General features: G+C 42.4%; 1 protein-coding gene across 15 annotated transcripts in view; it reads left to right on the top strand.

Annotated features, from left to right (window-relative positions):
* NCKAP5 (NCK associated protein 5) overlaps positions 1-16,749 on the top strand; it is a 623,444-nt gene that overhangs the window by 232,965 nt on the left and 373,730 nt on the right. For 2 of the 15 annotated variants that reach the window (XM_073305291.2, XM_073305286.2), the window contains exon 1: positions 14,507-14,699. The exons of the other annotated variants lie outside the window; for them this stretch is intronic. The gene's annotated coding sequence lies outside the window, so the exon portion shown is untranslated. Of the gene's footprint in view, positions 1-14,506; positions 14,700-16,749 lie in introns of those variants that run through there. 15 annotated transcript variants of the gene reach the window in all.

The following is a 16,749-nucleotide window of genomic DNA, read 5'->3' as shown; positions in this document are numbered from 1 at the left end:
AGAAGAAAACTCCAGCCGGGAAGAGTGTGGAAGGTCTACTTGACATATGGATGTTTGTTAAATGTAAAATGTATGAACAGCCCAGAGTGAATGCTCCCCATTTATATGCTGAGAAATGAAATGTATAATCTTGGAATGGTTCACTATTTATTTTACATTTTTATAAAAATGAACTTTTTGTGTATTCAGATGGGCTTCTTTCTTTAGTTGGTATTTAGGGTTAGAAGAATTTGGGAATTCATTTTACCTGATCCCATCTGTTTAAGGCAGATGGTTATTGTCTGGGTCTCCTGAACTATGCACTGTGGTTCAGTTGGAGGGCACTAGGCACAGCATGTATATATATATAACTGTATCACTGCATGGGTGAAATGTAGGTCTACAAAGAGGAATGTCCCCTTTGGAAAAATATTGGAGCACATGCTAATCTGAAAATCTGTCTCAGCTTTGGGTTCTGGTACTGAATCAGGTCATTAACGACAATTTACAATACATGTAGATGCTGCATTACATGTTGAGCTTGTGAGGCTTCTGTCAGGTTAGCAAGCTCTTTTTTTAAAAAATAAAATGCTCTCCAAACTTATTTCAAGGCAAGTGGAAATTAAATACAAAATAGCACATAGAAATGTTTGTTTCTCCATTCTCACTAATGGCTATCTTCTGCCATACTTTTTTTATGCTGAACTGTACTTTACTCCTCAAATAGTCCCATTGATCAAGGAACAGTGAGTGACAGGACCTGACCCAAGATCTTGCCTAATTATGTAGTCTGAGCCTCAGATTAAACAAGTGTATCTTTAAACATACAGGTTTCAGAGTAGCAGCTGTGTTAGTCTGTATTCGCAAAAAGAAAAGGAGTACTTGTGGCACCTTCAAGACTAACCAATTTATTTGAGCATAAGCTTTCGTGAGCTACAGATGAAGTGAGCTACCGATGAAGTGAGCTGTAGCTCACGAAAGCTTATGCTCAAATAAATTGGTTAGTCTCTAAGGTGCCACAAATATTCCTTTTCTTTAAACGTACATACTCTCTCTTACATATAAAGCATGTGGGATGGATTCTGGTCTCAGTTATGATGGTGTAAATCTGAATAATTCCATTAAACCCAGTGGAATTACCCTAGATTTATAAGTGTAAAAGAATCAGAATCTGGACCTATCTAAACAGCCTATTATATTGTAGTATAGTATAGAAATAGGTGTGGCAGATAGGCTAAGTCTGTGGAAACTTCAGTGACAGGTTTACCTCAAGTGGCTTTTTTTTCTCCTTTCTTGTCATGTGGGGAGAGAATACATAAAAGTGAGAATAGGATTGCAGAAAAGCACGTGTATTGTCTACCGTGAATTTAGATGTGTTGTTTTCTTTGGAATTCTTTGAGGAAATATCCTAAATTAGTCATTTTACTCAAGAAACTTATGAAATAAGTTGAAGAGCCCAGTGCAGCCCAGTTTTCCCTCTGCAAGCTATAAGTCATTAACACTAATTCAATAGGATCTACAAGGCCGCCTTTCTGGTCACCATCAAATTTTGCACTGCCTCATGGCACCCTTTTTCGCCATTTCAGAAGGAGGCCAATGACTGAACGAGCATGGAGGGAGAATAATTCAATCATCTCTAGGAGGAGAAGGACCCAGAAAGCCCTTCCAAGGCTATATTGAATCACACTCTCTGAGCTATGTGGACAAGCTAGCACTGCTGCTACCAGGCCATTGGGTAAACAGGACTTTGATCTACCCATCTTTCCCTGCAAACTGGCTTCATTTATAGAAGATAAATTCAATAACCTAGCTTAGCATATCTGTTTGATTTTATATTGCACCAGCATTGATAAAGTTTGCTCCATCATTATTATTGATTATCATTTACATGAAAGTAGCACCTAGAGATCACAGCTGAGATCAGGGTCCCATTGTGCTAGGCCATGTCCATACTTACAGAGAGAGACAGTGTATGTCCCCTGGCCCCAAAGATCTCACAAGCTAGATAGGCAAAGGGCAGGAGGAAGGGAATAGTAGTATGCCTATTTTTACAGATGAGCAACTAAGTCATATAAAGAGAATAGGTGACCGAATTCATGCAGAAAATCTGTGGCTAAATCAAGAATTGAACTCAGAACTCCTGGATTTCAGTCCAGTGTTTTAACCTCAAGAACATCCCTTCCTTCAAGTCACAGTGTTGTGCCCTGTCTGCCTCATCTTAGAGGATGTGGTTAGTTATCAGCTACACTGATAATATGTAGCTGTCAAGGTTCCTCCCCCACTCTGAACGCTAGGGTACAGATGTGGGGACCTGCATGAAAACCTCCTAAGCTTATCTTTACCAGCTTAGGTCAAAACTTCCCCAAGGTACAAAATATTCCACCCTTTGTCCTTGGATTGGCCGCTACCACCACCAAACAAATACTGGTTACTGGGGAAGAGCTGTTTGGAAACGTCTTTCCCCCCAAATACTTCCCAAAACCTTGCACCCCACTTCCGGGACAAGGTTTGGTAAAAAGCCTCACCAATTTGCCTAGGTGACTACAGGCCCAGACCCTTGGATCTTAAGAACAATGAACAATCCTCCCAACACTTGCACCCCCCCTTTCCTGGGAAATGTTGGATAAAAAACCTCACCAATTTGCATAGGTGACCACAGACCCAAACCCTTGGATCTGAGAACAATGAAAAAGCATTCAGTTTTCTTACAAGAAGACTTTTAATAGAAATAGGAGTAAATAGAAGTAAAGAAATCCCCTCTGTAAAATCAGGATGGTAGATACCTTACAGGGTAATTAGATTCAAAACATAGAGAACCCCTCTAGGCAAAACCTTAAGTTACAAAAAAGATACACAGACAGAAATAGTTATTCTATTCAGCACAATTCTTTTCTCAGCCATTTAAAGAAATCATAAACTAACACATACCTAGCTAGATTACTTACTAAAAGTTCTAAGACTCCATTCCTGGTCTATCCCTCGCAGAAAACCAGCATATAGACAGACACACAGACCCTTTGTTTCTCTCCCTCCTCCCAGCTTTTGAAAGTATCTTGTCTCCTCATTGGTCATTTTGGTCAGGTGCCAGCGAGGTTACCTTTAGCTTCTTAACCGTTTACAGGTGAGAGGAGTTTTCCTCTGGCCAGAAGGGATTTTAAAGGGGTTTACCCTTCCCTTTATATTTATGACAGTAGCACTTTTAAATTTTCTAGGCCTAAGGGTATGTTTATACTTCATTTTACAACACACAGCAGGAAGTCTCAGAGCCCAGATCTACAGACTAGGGCTCACACTACAGTGCTAAAAACAGTGGTGTATGTAGACATTGCACCTTGAGCTGGGTCATGGGTTCTGAAGACTACCCTGTGCTCAGGCTTCAGAGCCTGAGCTCCAGCTCAAGCCTGAATGCCTACACTGCTATTTTTAGTGTCATAGTGCTAGCCTGTAGGGATTTCCCAACACCCCCCACACCCAGTGGTCAACCAGTTACATACAGTATTGCCAATTTAGTCGTTGGTTGGAAATTTGAATAGAAATTGAAACATTAATACACACTTTGAAAGCATATACAGTAGTGGTGGGCAACTTGTGGCCCGCAGGCCACACACGGCCCATCAGGGTAATCTACTGGCGGGCCACAAGACATTTTGTTTACATTGACGGTCTGCATTATGGCCGCCCACAGCTCCCAGTGGCCGCGGTTCACCATTTCTGGCCAATGGAAGCTGTGGGAAGCGGCATGGGCTGGCCACTGCTTCCTGCAGCTTCCATTGGCTGGGAATGGTGAACCGCGGCCACTGGGAGCTGCGGGTGGCTGTGCCTGTGGATGGTCAATGTAAACAAACTGTCTCATGGCCCGCCAGTGGATTAGCCTAATGGGCCGCATCCACCACTGATATACAGCATATGATAAAATATGTGTACCTGAGAAAGCATAATGTGTTTGAAAAGTATGAACAAAGACTAGCTTTCTCATACAGCTGTTGTTTATGACAATGTCAGTGCATTTGTTTCAGCTACATTGTCCAACCTAATAATTTCAAATTACGATTTGTAAGCAAGGTCTGAATGAGCTCTCCCCTGATAGCTAGTGATGAGCAAGGGGGTAGGTGGAAAGGCTTCAGGACCTGACTGTATTTACATGAACACACCTACTCTTCCTAGATATCCGGCAGACAGAGCTGTGTTGTCTAAGTGATCAATTTTGGCTGGTGCCAGGTTACAAATCACTTTAGTATTGAATGCTGGGGTAATCAAATGTTATCCTTATTTCAGAACTGTGCTTAGCCTGCCTGAATGGCGGGGGAGGGAGTGGGTGTCTCCCTCAGTGCTTAATTTGTGCTACGACTTGCCAGAGCTGAGCCCTGGGACCTCTGGGCTTGCCACATCAGTTATGAAAGTAACAAATTTGCTTGAGTTCCTGTACCTCTTTCATTACAAAATAAGCAATGGTCACCCTCAACTGAACTCCCCTCACTAAGCAGGGGGGTTGGATGCCAGATCCCAGTGGGGAGAGAGAGGGTGGGGCACAGGTGTTTTCGTTGGTGGTGTGGGCTCTGCCTAAGAGTCACAGGCACTATTTGATCTGCCTCTCTCCCCTGTTTAAAGATAGAGCTGATTAGGCTCCATAGGGAGTCTTTTGGTTTAAGTGACCACTAGAGCTGAACTCACTGATAATCAGGTCTAAGTACTTAGACCTGCTGTGGGACAGTGTTTCTGTTGAAGAAACTGCCCAGCCTGCAGTAGCAGTGAGGTTCCTCACTGAGAGCTGGGTGGAACCTCAAGAGACCAACTTGCAGAGGTCACAGTGGCAGGTGATAGCAGGAGGTGATGGTGCAGGGCCATTGGGGACAGAGCAGTAGAGTAAATGGTGGGACGACAAACAACATCAGCCAGAGTGAGCAGCCAGAGTGAGTGGTGAGCGGTTGGAGGAACGAGCAAGATGCCTTCTTCCTTGCCCCTCCCCACCACCCTCAGCTTCCAACTATGAGTACAGTGTGGTGGAGGGAGAAGGGAGGGACACGTCAAAGGAGCATTTGTTTGTTGGATTATATTTTAGTGACTTTGCTCCAGAATGCTAGATTTGTGATTGGGAAACTTATATAAATGTATGTTTCCTAGGGGGCTAACATTTTAAAAACGCATTATTTGCCAATGATGTTATCTCACATTGCCACTAGCGCAAGAGGTTGTTATCTTGGGGAGTTTCTGTACTAAACTTTTTTATTATTATAATTCATTTTTATGTAAGAACAGCCATATTGGGTTAGACCAGTGGTCCATCTACCCCGGTATCCTGTCTGCCAGGTGCTCCAGAGGAAATGAACAGAACAGGCAATCATTGAGCGATCCATCCCCTGTCGCCCATTCCCAGCTTCTGGTGAACAGAGCATGGTGTTGCATCCCTGCTCATCCTAATAGCCATTGATGGACCTATCCTCCATGAACTTATCTAGTTCTTTTTTTGAACCCTGTTATAATTTTGGCCTGCACAACATCCCTGGAAAAAAGTTCCACAGGTTGACTGTACATTGTGTGAAGAAGTACTTCCTTTTGTTTGTTTTAAACCTGCTGCCTATTAATGTCATTGGGTGACCTCTGGTTCTTGTGTTAAGTGAAGGGGTAAATAACACTTCCTTATTAACTTTCTCCACATCAGTCAAGATTTTATAGGCCTCTATCATATCCCCTCTTAGTCGTCTCTTTTCCAAGCTGAAAAGTCTCAGTCTTTTTAATCCCTACCCCTAATCATTGTTGTTGCCCTTCTCTGTACCTTTTCCAATTCCAATATATCTTTTTTGATATGGGGTGACCAGAAATGAACACAGTATTCAAGATGTGGGCATATCATGGATTTATATAGTAAAAGTGGAGGAGCTTGATTTGCCAGACTGATCAGCCAAGCCAATACTGACAACCTACATGAAAAGGCTTCAAAGCACCATGCCTCTGGACAGCATCAACATGCAGAAAGTCTTATAAGCCAGTCACTGCCAAAGCAAATTTTAGAAGTACTTAATGAGGCTGTTAAGAATGCTGGAGATATAACTCAGTTTATGTGAACCAACATGGCTGTCGCATCATACTTTCTGTTTAAGCAAGAGATACCACACACTACAAACTGGAGGCCAATGTTAAGTGCATGGTCACTTGTTAATCCTGAAGTTGGACACTGATTCCAAACAAGACCGGCAAATGCTCCCTGTCTTTCTGCAAGAAACTCAACTGACTGGCTAGACGCATGTGGCACAACAGTGAAAGACTCAGCAGTCGAGAAAGCAACTCTCTCACCACATTCAAAAAATGTGCATGCGTGGCTGATGAATGTACTAGTGCAAATAGACATCAAGTATTAAGTCACTGAGTATGTTATTTTGATGTCCGTGATAGGCCAGTAAATGTCCGTGGTAGGCCAGCATTCTAGATGTTCAGGTTATAGAAGACACATCAGATGCATCTGTGATATCTTAGAAGAGTTAAATGCTTGAAAATTGAACCCCAAACAGATGGCCACTTGTGCATTTGATGGAGCTGCAAACTTCTCTGGAAGACATAGTGGAGTACAAACTTTCCTCAGAGAAAAGTGTAACCTTATCTCTCCTAAACACACTGCAGAGACCATTTACTCCAACTAGCACTAATATGAGCTGCAGAATCTTCAAAAGACATTTAAAAACCGATAAATTGAATGGCTTTTTTATACTCTTTTTTCAGCAAGAGTCCAAAAGGACTGAATGTCTTGAAAACAAACAGAAGATACACTGGGACTGAAGTTCAAATTAGTCCAACCTGGGAAAACTTGCTGGCTTTCTCATGAGTGATCTTTGGCTGTTGTCTCAAAATTACTGCACCATTATTACTGGCTTTAGAAAATATCTACGGAGATAGGACAGATCTAAGTAGTGCAGCTGGTTGACTACTTTTGCTACAAAGTTCAGAGAAGACTATTGCCATTCTCTCTCTTGCAAGTCTACCGTTAAAACCACTTGGGTCATTAAACAATGCCATCCAAAAATCTGCTATAACAGTAGTAGATCTTTGTCCAGCAATAGAAGCTACCCTTGGATCAATCAGAGAGATATCCAATGAAAACGTACTGGAAGAAGCAAAGACTTCAACCCAGAGGTTGACAAATGAAGGCACTTATACTGAATCCTTAAGTGGAGAGGACAAGAAGAGTTTGTTAAGCCAGCTGAAAAAGTACACAGACTTGATGCTTATAAATCTACAATAGCGATTTCTGGGTTCTACTCAACCACTACGTCTTATAAAACACCTACAGTTGAGTAGAATGAAGCACTACCAGCAATGGAGCTGCTATGTGATCAGGAGAGAGTAGAGAATTTTGAATACAGAGTGGAATATCCTACCACGAACGGATGAAGATTTAATTCTACTTCTTCTTTATCATCACTCGTGGTTCGATCCAATCTTTGTTCTGTGTTTCCTAGGATGAAAGAAATAGGAATTCATCTATTGCTACTCCCAGTCATAGCAGCTACAGTTGAGTGTTCTTTTTCCTCATTGAATAGAATTTTGTGCTCTGAAATAAGTCATCTTCTGCTTGATCATGAACATACCATGAAGGACTGGAAGTAACAGACACACAAGAAGCCACCAAATATGAATGCACTGCATTCGAGAAGTTCATTAACAGAGTTGTGCAAAATTATAACAAGAAACCATGAAGGATGTAGTGTACCAATGTACTTCATGGTAGGCTTGAGTAGCCAACTTTAATCTGTGTGATGAGTTAAAAACATAAGTTAAATCTAATAAAATGGTCATAAAACATTTTTCAGTTTTTACTGTGGAGCCACAGTCTCACCCCGTTGGCCCTCACCCCCTCTGTAAATTTGAACACCCCCACTAATTTCAATTCCTGGGGGAAACACTGCTAGCCTGAATCTGTAACCTGGACTCTGAGAGTCTCTGCAACAGGTTTTAAAACACAATGTAGCCATACCCTAAGGTATGTCTACACTGCAATTGAACACCTGCAGGTGGCCCATGTCAGCTGAGCCAGGCTTGTGGTGCTGAGGCTATGAGGCTGTAAAATTGTGATTTAGATGTTTGGGCTCAGGCTGGAGCCTGAGCTCTGGGACTCTGAGAGGGGGCAGAATCCCAGAGCCCAGACTGAGCCTGAATGTCTACGTTGCAATTTTGGAGCTCTGTAGCCCAAGCCAGCTGACAAGGGCCAGCTGTGAGTGTTTAATTAAAGTGTAGACATACCCTCTGATCTGTTGCTAGCTTCATCCAGGTCACTCATCTGGTGTCTTGTTTAGCTTCGCTGCTGGGTGTAATGGGAGATAGGAGAATTTGGGGATAGGAGAACTTGGCTCAGGATGATTTAAGATCATTATCCTATTCTGGATACAAGTTTCCTTTAATTCTGAAGAATTTGGCTGACTTCCTGCCTCCACATGTTAAATATTTAGACCCAAGGTACATCTTCTATAAGTTGTGTGTGTTGTATGAGGCCTTTTTATGTTAAGGAATGATATTTGTCATGACTGTGCTTAATATTAAAATGGTGTTGTCATGCATGTGGCAACTCATACCAGGGTATAGGCTCCATTTGCTATTCAAGTTTTTAAAATCAGGAATAAATTCCAACAGATTCTGCTTCAGGGGGAAAAATTCATGGACTGATAGTGCAAACATGTGTAAACATTCTTGAAATTGATCCCACAAGGGGCAAGGTTTCAATTATAAAGCCGTATTCATCAGGGTGTTAACAACGTGAGCAATTTTTTTTCTGTTTGATTCACCTTGGTCCTGAATTTGCAAACCTTTGCTCATGTGAACAGGGGTGCTGGATCAATTTTTATAGTGGGGGTGCTGAAAACCATTGAATCAAACTGTAAACCCCGTATATAATGGAAACCACAGACTCATGCTAGCTCAGCTCCAGCTAGCGTGCTAAAAATAGCAGTGTGGACATTGCAGTTCCTGAGTCCAAGCCCACCCAGCCACTTGGGTCCAAGCTCAGGTGGCTAGCCTGAGCCGCTGCCAGTGTCATAATGTTAACATTGCTAGTTTTAACATGTTAGCTCAAGCTGAGCCAGCACAAGTCTATCTACCAGGGCTAGGAATCACACCTCCCAGCTGCAATGCAGACATATCCTAATAAGTCCCTGCTCATGCAATGCAAGATTGTCCTAAGTGCTTCTAAGGTAAATTAAATCTGTGTAGTGAGGTCCCGCATAGACTTGATGGATTCCACTCTGGGGTGACCAGAAATGATTCCACTCTGGGTAGCTAGGGAGGGGAGATCTCCCAACACATGCCCTCTGAGGCTATATCCACACTGCAAATGGGGATGTAATTTGCAGCTTGTGTAGAAATATCCACCATGCCTGCTCACTAAAAATAGCAGTGAGGATGTGGAGGCATGTGGCACATCCCAGGCAATGCAAATACATACCCAGTAGGCGTGGCATGCTTGTAAAGTTTGCGCCAAAGCCAGTGTTGTTAGGTCCTCACTGCTATTTTTAGCAAGCTAGCATGGGTATGTCTACATGAACTGCAAATTGCTCCCCAGGTTCAGATGTAGTCTGAGAACCAGATCCATTAACAAAGTTTCAAGCACTTTGAAACTCTCCTTTCCTTTCCGCAAAGAATACTTCGTTAAAATGCCTGAGTTATTGGCCAAATGCTTCTATTCTAGTAGACATGGACATGCAGAATTTCCCTTCACTTATATTCTCTGAATGTGGATCTTGGCAGGATTTGGGCCATTACTGAGACATTTTTTGAAAATACAATTGGAACCCACTTGTAGGGTCTGCTCCAACTCCCAATAAAATCAATATAAAAACTCCCATTGACTTAAATGGGAGCAGGATAGTGCCTATTGGCTTGATCCAATGTCCACTGAAATCAATAGGAAGATTTCAAATCCTTGCAATTCTAGTTATATATGGCCTTGTCTATACTGGGAAATTGACCTCCATAGCTATAGCAGAATAAGGTATTCCACAGCATCTATTCTGGAATAGCTCTCCCTATGGACACTTTATAAAAGTGACTTTTATTCCAGAACAGAGTCTCCACAGTGGGACCTATTCCAAAATAGCTATTATAGAATAGCTTATTCTGCAATAGGTATGCTGGTCAATTCCCCTGTGTAGACAAGTCCATAGCGAACCTGTGCATACGAGGTCTGAACCAAGAGAGTGCTCTGTTCTCCAAGTTCCCACTAAATGAGTGGTAAGGACTTCCTACATATCTCAGGTTCAGACTCAGAGTGAAAATAATTTATTTCCCCAATGACTTCACTATATGAGATTTCTAATCTACTCCAATATAATTAATTTTTGGAGTTCTAGGAATTAACTGTTAGTAACCTGTGGGCATAATACCTGAAAGTCCAGTAAACGAAAATTCTGTTTCACTCCTGTGTAAGTAGAGTATATAAATCATTGTTAAAAAGGACAAGGAGTGTGTTAAATTTAGTAACTGTTTGTTAGTTTTTTCAGACTTTTAATAAAAGTATGTTTCAGCTGCCCCTCTCTTCCCCCCCCCTCTCCGTGCAGCCTTTCTTCATGATTAAATAGTTATAGTGATATTATTAATTACAACTGAACTATTTCATTCCTGATCTGGCTGCCTATTGGATTTATTTTCAAAGTATTTCTACTTTGAAAGAGGTATGGAATGAGTTGTGGATGACAGTTAGCTGAATTTAAAAACACCAGGCCTGATTCCAATCTCACTGATGCTGATTTCACACTGGGGAAATTTAGGAACATAGTGGTGGGCCACACTGGAACTGACCCATGGTCCATCTAAGTCCAATGTCCTGTCTTCAATGGTGACCTGGTGCTTCAGAGGAAGGAACAAAAATCCTAAACTGGACAATTATTGAATATATCCTTATCAACAGTTGTATCTTTCTATGTGAAATCTTTCTTATTCCTTATATGTTAAACTAGAGTTACTTGGTTTTACATTTAGTCTAAAGGGTTCTGAAATATGAGCTTTGCCATCAATGTTCTTAAAAAGTGTGCTCTATGATCTACTAAACATTTATGTTAGATAATAAATTGATTCAGGGGCAAGAACCAATTCAAGATGTGGTATATGCATCTATATGCCCTAAAGTCACAAACTCATATACACATGAAACTCAGATAAACTATTAGTCTTGCAAACAGAAGAGGCAGACAAGGAAGAACAGCAGCTCAGTGATCAGGAGCAAAGTAGTTTAATTTGCAGAAAAATATTTTTGAGTTATTGTTGTAAGTTGTAGAAAAATAATGTAGTTCTGTTTTTAGTTATGAAATGTTGTGGTCATAGATTAACAGCCCATTCCTCCTCTATTGACTTCAGTGGATGCAGGATTGGGCTCTAAATAGTTAAACACTTAGCAAAGATTTATTTAGATTTTTATTGTGGATGGCAATACTGTAAGATTATCCAAATACTGGTATGAACTACCAGTATATAGAAGCTTCACTGGAATTTTGGGAAAGCAGGATTGGGCAAATGTAGGCAGAGCTTGGAAAGAAATGCAAACTAAGAAAGTTCCATGCTCTATGACACTGTATTTAACAATCCATAATTTAGAGATAAAGTCAGTGGACTAGTACAGCAGTTCTCTCACACACATCTTGCATACACATCTAAACCTCCAAAAGTAATTGGGCTTTGTAATTTTAATCAATGCAGTTATACAGGAATCTTTTGCTGATACTATAGTTTAAATGAACATATATACTAGCCACCTGACTTCAAAGGATTAGATTTTTATCAGTAAATGGCAGTAAAAGTCTACTTCACCACACACACACACACACACAAAGTGATGGAAAAATATTTGCATTGATAATAATCAAAATTTACAGATAGGCAAAGTAAGAAAAATGCTGCTCGACTACCTGTTGAGTTTGAGTGAAGGATGTTTACTTTGTATATTTTGATGTGATGTTGACAATTTATGTGTTAACATTTTATAGAGCTTTAATTTTTTAAATCTGAATTTCTCCTGTTATTGTTTGAGCCCCTGATAATTTCCCAGACCTGTGAAAATTTAAATAAATATTAAAAATCATTTAAAATAAACATTGATCTTATTTGCTAAAATTATATATAAAAATGTAAAAATCGAATGCTACCAAGATGAGTATATGGTCTTCTGCTGTCACTTACATGCTGAGATGAAACCATATGTGGCAAGTATAATGTCAAGGTGAAACTGAAATGCTTATTTTCAAGCAAGGGACATTGGTAACTGTGATAGCATTTTATTGCAGTGATGTTATTTCTATTATATCAAAAGCTTAAGATACTTTATGTTCAGTCATTAAAATTGATGGTTACTGACTGAATACAGGGAAAGTTGTTCACTGTGATTCCGCTCGCAATTAAGCAACTGCATGACTTCAGTGTGGGTACCTAGGTCTTAACTTCAATGGGACTACTCATGTACTTACAATTATGTATATGCTTACATGTTCTGCTGAATAGTGGCTGTCTGGGACATTACAGACTAGCAAACACATACAGTATGTATGTCTCTAAACCAATTAGAATGTAGTAAACCAGAACTTGCTTCCTTATCTTTTTAATGGTCCTTTGCCATTTCCTTTCTGACTTCAAATTTGGGATTCTGTTCAGTTTATACCTACATTTCTGTCCCCTTCATTCTGGTAGCCCTTTCCTCACATTCTGTTACTGCTTCATTAACTTTTGCTTGCATCATAGCTTTCTTCATCTTAGTATATCCAAAAAAGGATATCTTTCTAATTTGTAAGGAAAGCAGCCTTTACCAAAATGCCAAAACCATGAGTTCCATTGTGATGATATATGAGATACTGACCGCTAAGCTCACCAAACCAGGGGTTTGGCTAGAACAGCTTCCCTGTCTCATTGTGTTTGATCATCTTAATTAATTAGCCTCTTACAGTTTGTATGGCAACTTCCACCTTCTCTGTATGTGTATGTATATATATATCTTCTTACTATATGTTCCATTTTATGCATCCGATGAAGTAGGCTGTAGCCCACGAAAGCTTATGCTCTAATAAATTTGTTAGTCTCTAAGGTGCCACAAGTACCATTCTTTTTGCCTCTCTAGTTGTTTTCTGATTATCTCGAGCTCCATCAGTTCTCCCTGTTTTGTGACACCTAACACTTTAGCTAATTAAACTGTAGAAAATCTACCCCACTTCTCCTGCTTTCCCTACAATCAGTCTTTCTCCCTGAAATTTGACCATTGTGCCTTTTGTACTGCGATATACCACATCTACCTTAAATAACTTTTAGAATTTATTCATAAAAGTTGGAGTTTTAAACATATATTGGAGTTGTCTGCGTATTACAATAGTCTAAAGTTTTTTTGTTGTCTAAATTTTGTAAGGGAGTAACTCATCCATCCAGTAGTGTGACTGGCACAGATCCCATCTGGCATAATTGTAACCATTTATCACTTTTCTGATAAATAATTCCAGCAGAATGGGCCAAGAACTTTCTACCTGGGTGAGTGTTTGCCAACTTTTCAGAATATTTTGAAAGGCATCTATTTATTCATTATATATTTCTGAATATTTAAGACTACATTTTTTTATTCTTTGCACTTGTATAGTTACAAAGTAGTTTAACAAAACAACCAAACTGACAAACTGTGTAGCTCTCTTTTTTAAGAAGTACAGAAGCACAATAGTTTGCACCATTGATTTCCCCCTTTAAGCCTGAAGATACTGGACTTGTTTTATATTCTTTATTAAGAAAATATTGGCTTTGCAAGTGTATTTCGAGTGTATATACTAAAGTGCTTCTTCAAAGAAATTACATCTTCCCCAACTTTAACACTGTAGCCAAAGTCACCCATTAAAGCCTTGACTACCCAAACGAAACATATTGATTTAAAAAAAAAATGCACCGACTTGAAGCTAGTTCTGAGTGTCACTGATCTGTTGACAGTTTTAATGTGTAACTTGCCACTTACAACACTTTTGGTTTTCTCCGAGGGGAGGGAGGGAATGGCACATCGCACGCTGGCCTGCTCGTTCAGGGCGAACTGATAATCAGGTTAAGGCAACTGCGTGTTTAGTTGATTAGCAGCAAGCGTTTGGCCAGGGGGACCAAGGGCAAGGGTGGGCTCCCTTGTCGTACACCGCGGGATGGGCAGGGCTCCCAGCTCCCCCGGAGCCTGCCTGTCCAAGTGTCTTGCCTGTCAGGCACCCAGTTCGCAGCAGACAATAGAAGCCCGCACTCTTCCCTGCCTCCCTCCCCTCCCCGGGCTCGCCTAACCCCTGCTGCAGGCGCGGATTTGTCAGAGCCATTCAGTTGAGACTGATTATGATTGCAGCAGATGGGCTGGATCTGACAGCCCCGATCCGAAGCAGTTCCGCGGGGGCCGGGGGAATTAGCAGGCCCCGGCCGCGCCGCGGGGTCGCACACAGCGCCCCGGCCGCGCGCGCGCTACTCTCCCCGCGGAGCCTCGCGCCGCCCCCGCGGCCCGGCCCGGCCCGGCCCGCCCCGGGCACATGCGGCGCGTCCCGCCGCCCCGCCGGGGAGCCAGCAGGGAAGGAGCCGCGGGAGCGCAACCGAGCGGGCGAGGCGCGGGGCTCCCCGGCAGCGGCGGGGGAGAGCGGCTCGGGGCCGCGCGGGCGGGCCATGGAAAGTTTATCGGCTCGGGGGACCCCGGCCGGCTCCTCGCCCCGGTAAGGTGGTAGCGGCCCCGCCCCGCTCCAGCATGTGCCGCCGCAGGCCAGGTAAGGAGCCGAGCCCCCCACCCCGCCGCCGCCGCCGCCGCCGCCCTGTCTCCTCACCTGCTCCCCGCCCCTGGCCCCGCGCCCGGCTCTGCGGGCGGCCCGTGCGCGCTCCGGGGGCCACGCGCAGGGGCGGGAGCAACAGCGGCGCGCGGCGGAGCAGCCCCGGTCCCCACGCGGGGCAGGGGAGGGCGGGCAGCCAGCTGCTGCCGCCCCGCGGGCTGGGGGAGGGGGTCCGGCTGGGGAGGCGTGTTTGTGCCGTGAAGGGGACACCTGCTCCTCTCTTGTCTCCGCGGCTGCCCCGGTGAGAGGTCTTGCTTCCGCTTCTGCTGCCCCTTCTTCCCCTGTCTCTCTTGCTGCCAGTTCCCTGCAGCCCCAGGCTCCCTGTCCCTCCTGATGCTGCCGCGGCCTCCGTCCCCTGCTGCTCTCCCTGCCCCGGCCCTTGGCTCCTTCGCCCGTCTGGACCCTGCCCCTACTCTGCTGTCCCTTCTGCTTCTGCTCCTGCCCCTGCCCCCTCTCCTGCCGCTGCTCCTCCCTCGGCTGCTGCTGCTGCTGTTGCTCCTGTGTGAGGGAGGAAAGCTGCACAATTGTGTGCCCTGTTGCTACTGGCAACTACATGTACCGAATTGCTACGCATCCATAAGCTGCTTAATTCTGATTGATGGCCCAGAAATATGATATTTTAAAGATGACCAGTGAGAGTGAGAAACCTAAGCTTTCTATGCACCCTGTATGTGTGTGTATACATAGATATGGGGGTGCCTGTGTATTTTAGAATGATTAGAATTTTTAATCTTTAAAATTAATCCTGGTGCCTTCCCTCTTGTGATCTGGCTGGTTTATCTAGGCTTTCTGTGTGACTGCTGCAGAGCTTTCATTCCTACCCTTCATTATGTATGCTTCTGTTGATTCAGATAAACGAAGCTTTTCATGTAATTTTACTTCAGTGCCTGATCATTTGAAACAGACCTGTCCTACTGACCCAGAATGATTCTTGAAAGCTCTCCGGAAACAATTTGTTAAAGAAATCAATTCGGTGCAGAGAATAGAAATATCTATTTTCCCTTCTTCCATTCCCCCCCCCCCCTCCCTTCTATAAAAGCTGGTCACTCTCTTACGTCTTCCTAAGCAGAGGAGTACAGTACAGGTAACAAACTAAAAGGGAAGAATGCTCTGTATTTTCTGTGTGTGGCTGTGCACTTAATATGAACAAAAACTGTTTTACCTAATGATCCAAAAATTGTCTGGTTGGCTGAGATTGGAATCACTTCCAATGCTCTGGGTGAGAAACCTAGCCTAATCAAATATTTAGTTTAGTGTTTATGCTAATTTGTGCTGAGCAGTTCTTTCCTTCCTTGTAAAGTGTTTACAAATACTTTACATAAAGTCTATAAACATTATGTTTCCTTAGGAAAAAATCCTCTGAATCTTGACTATACGAATTATAAGAGGCTGTGCATTTTTGAGGGATGGGGGTGGGAAGTCTAATGAACGTAATATGCTTAGCATTTTGTCTTGAGCAGCAATATGATAAACAATATGATGTTTGCTTTTTATGCTGTATGCTTTTAATGTTTAATGCTTCATTAGAGTAAACATTTCAACCCTGTTGCTTCAGAGGAGCCAGGTTTTCTCTCTTGTTATATTTTGATTCATTAAGAAGCACCCTAAGTGTTTGTTCATGTTGAAGTGAAGAGGTTTAAAAAACAAACAGACACAAAACTTGGCATAAGTAATCACATCATATATTGATGGAGAGAAACTAATTCAGAAGGAAATGAACTAGAGCTACACTTAGTTTATATTCAAATACATAAGGACAGGAGAATGTAAAATAAACTGAAAAATAAAGTGTGAAATCATGAGTTGCTGTTCATCATATTCCAAAAAACCTTTCAGTTGTATTAGACCTATCATCCAATATGTGAGTTGCTCCTGAAGTGAAAGTTTTCCTGAAAACTTAAAGTACACAAAGTAAGAAATTGACCTTGCAGCTTGCTTTAAGAATCATCCACTTGAATCAAACATAGTTTATAACAACTTTCTGAGGGAG

Source organism: Lepidochelys kempii, chromosome 11, assembly GCF_965140285.1.
Source record: "Lepidochelys kempii isolate rLepKem1 chromosome 11, rLepKem1.hap1, whole genome shotgun sequence".
Classification (NCBI taxonomy): domain Eukaryota; kingdom Metazoa; phylum Chordata; order Testudines; family Cheloniidae; genus Lepidochelys; species Lepidochelys kempii.
Note: the sequence above shows the minus strand (reverse complement) of the source record. Positions and strands in the feature narration are given on the sequence as shown.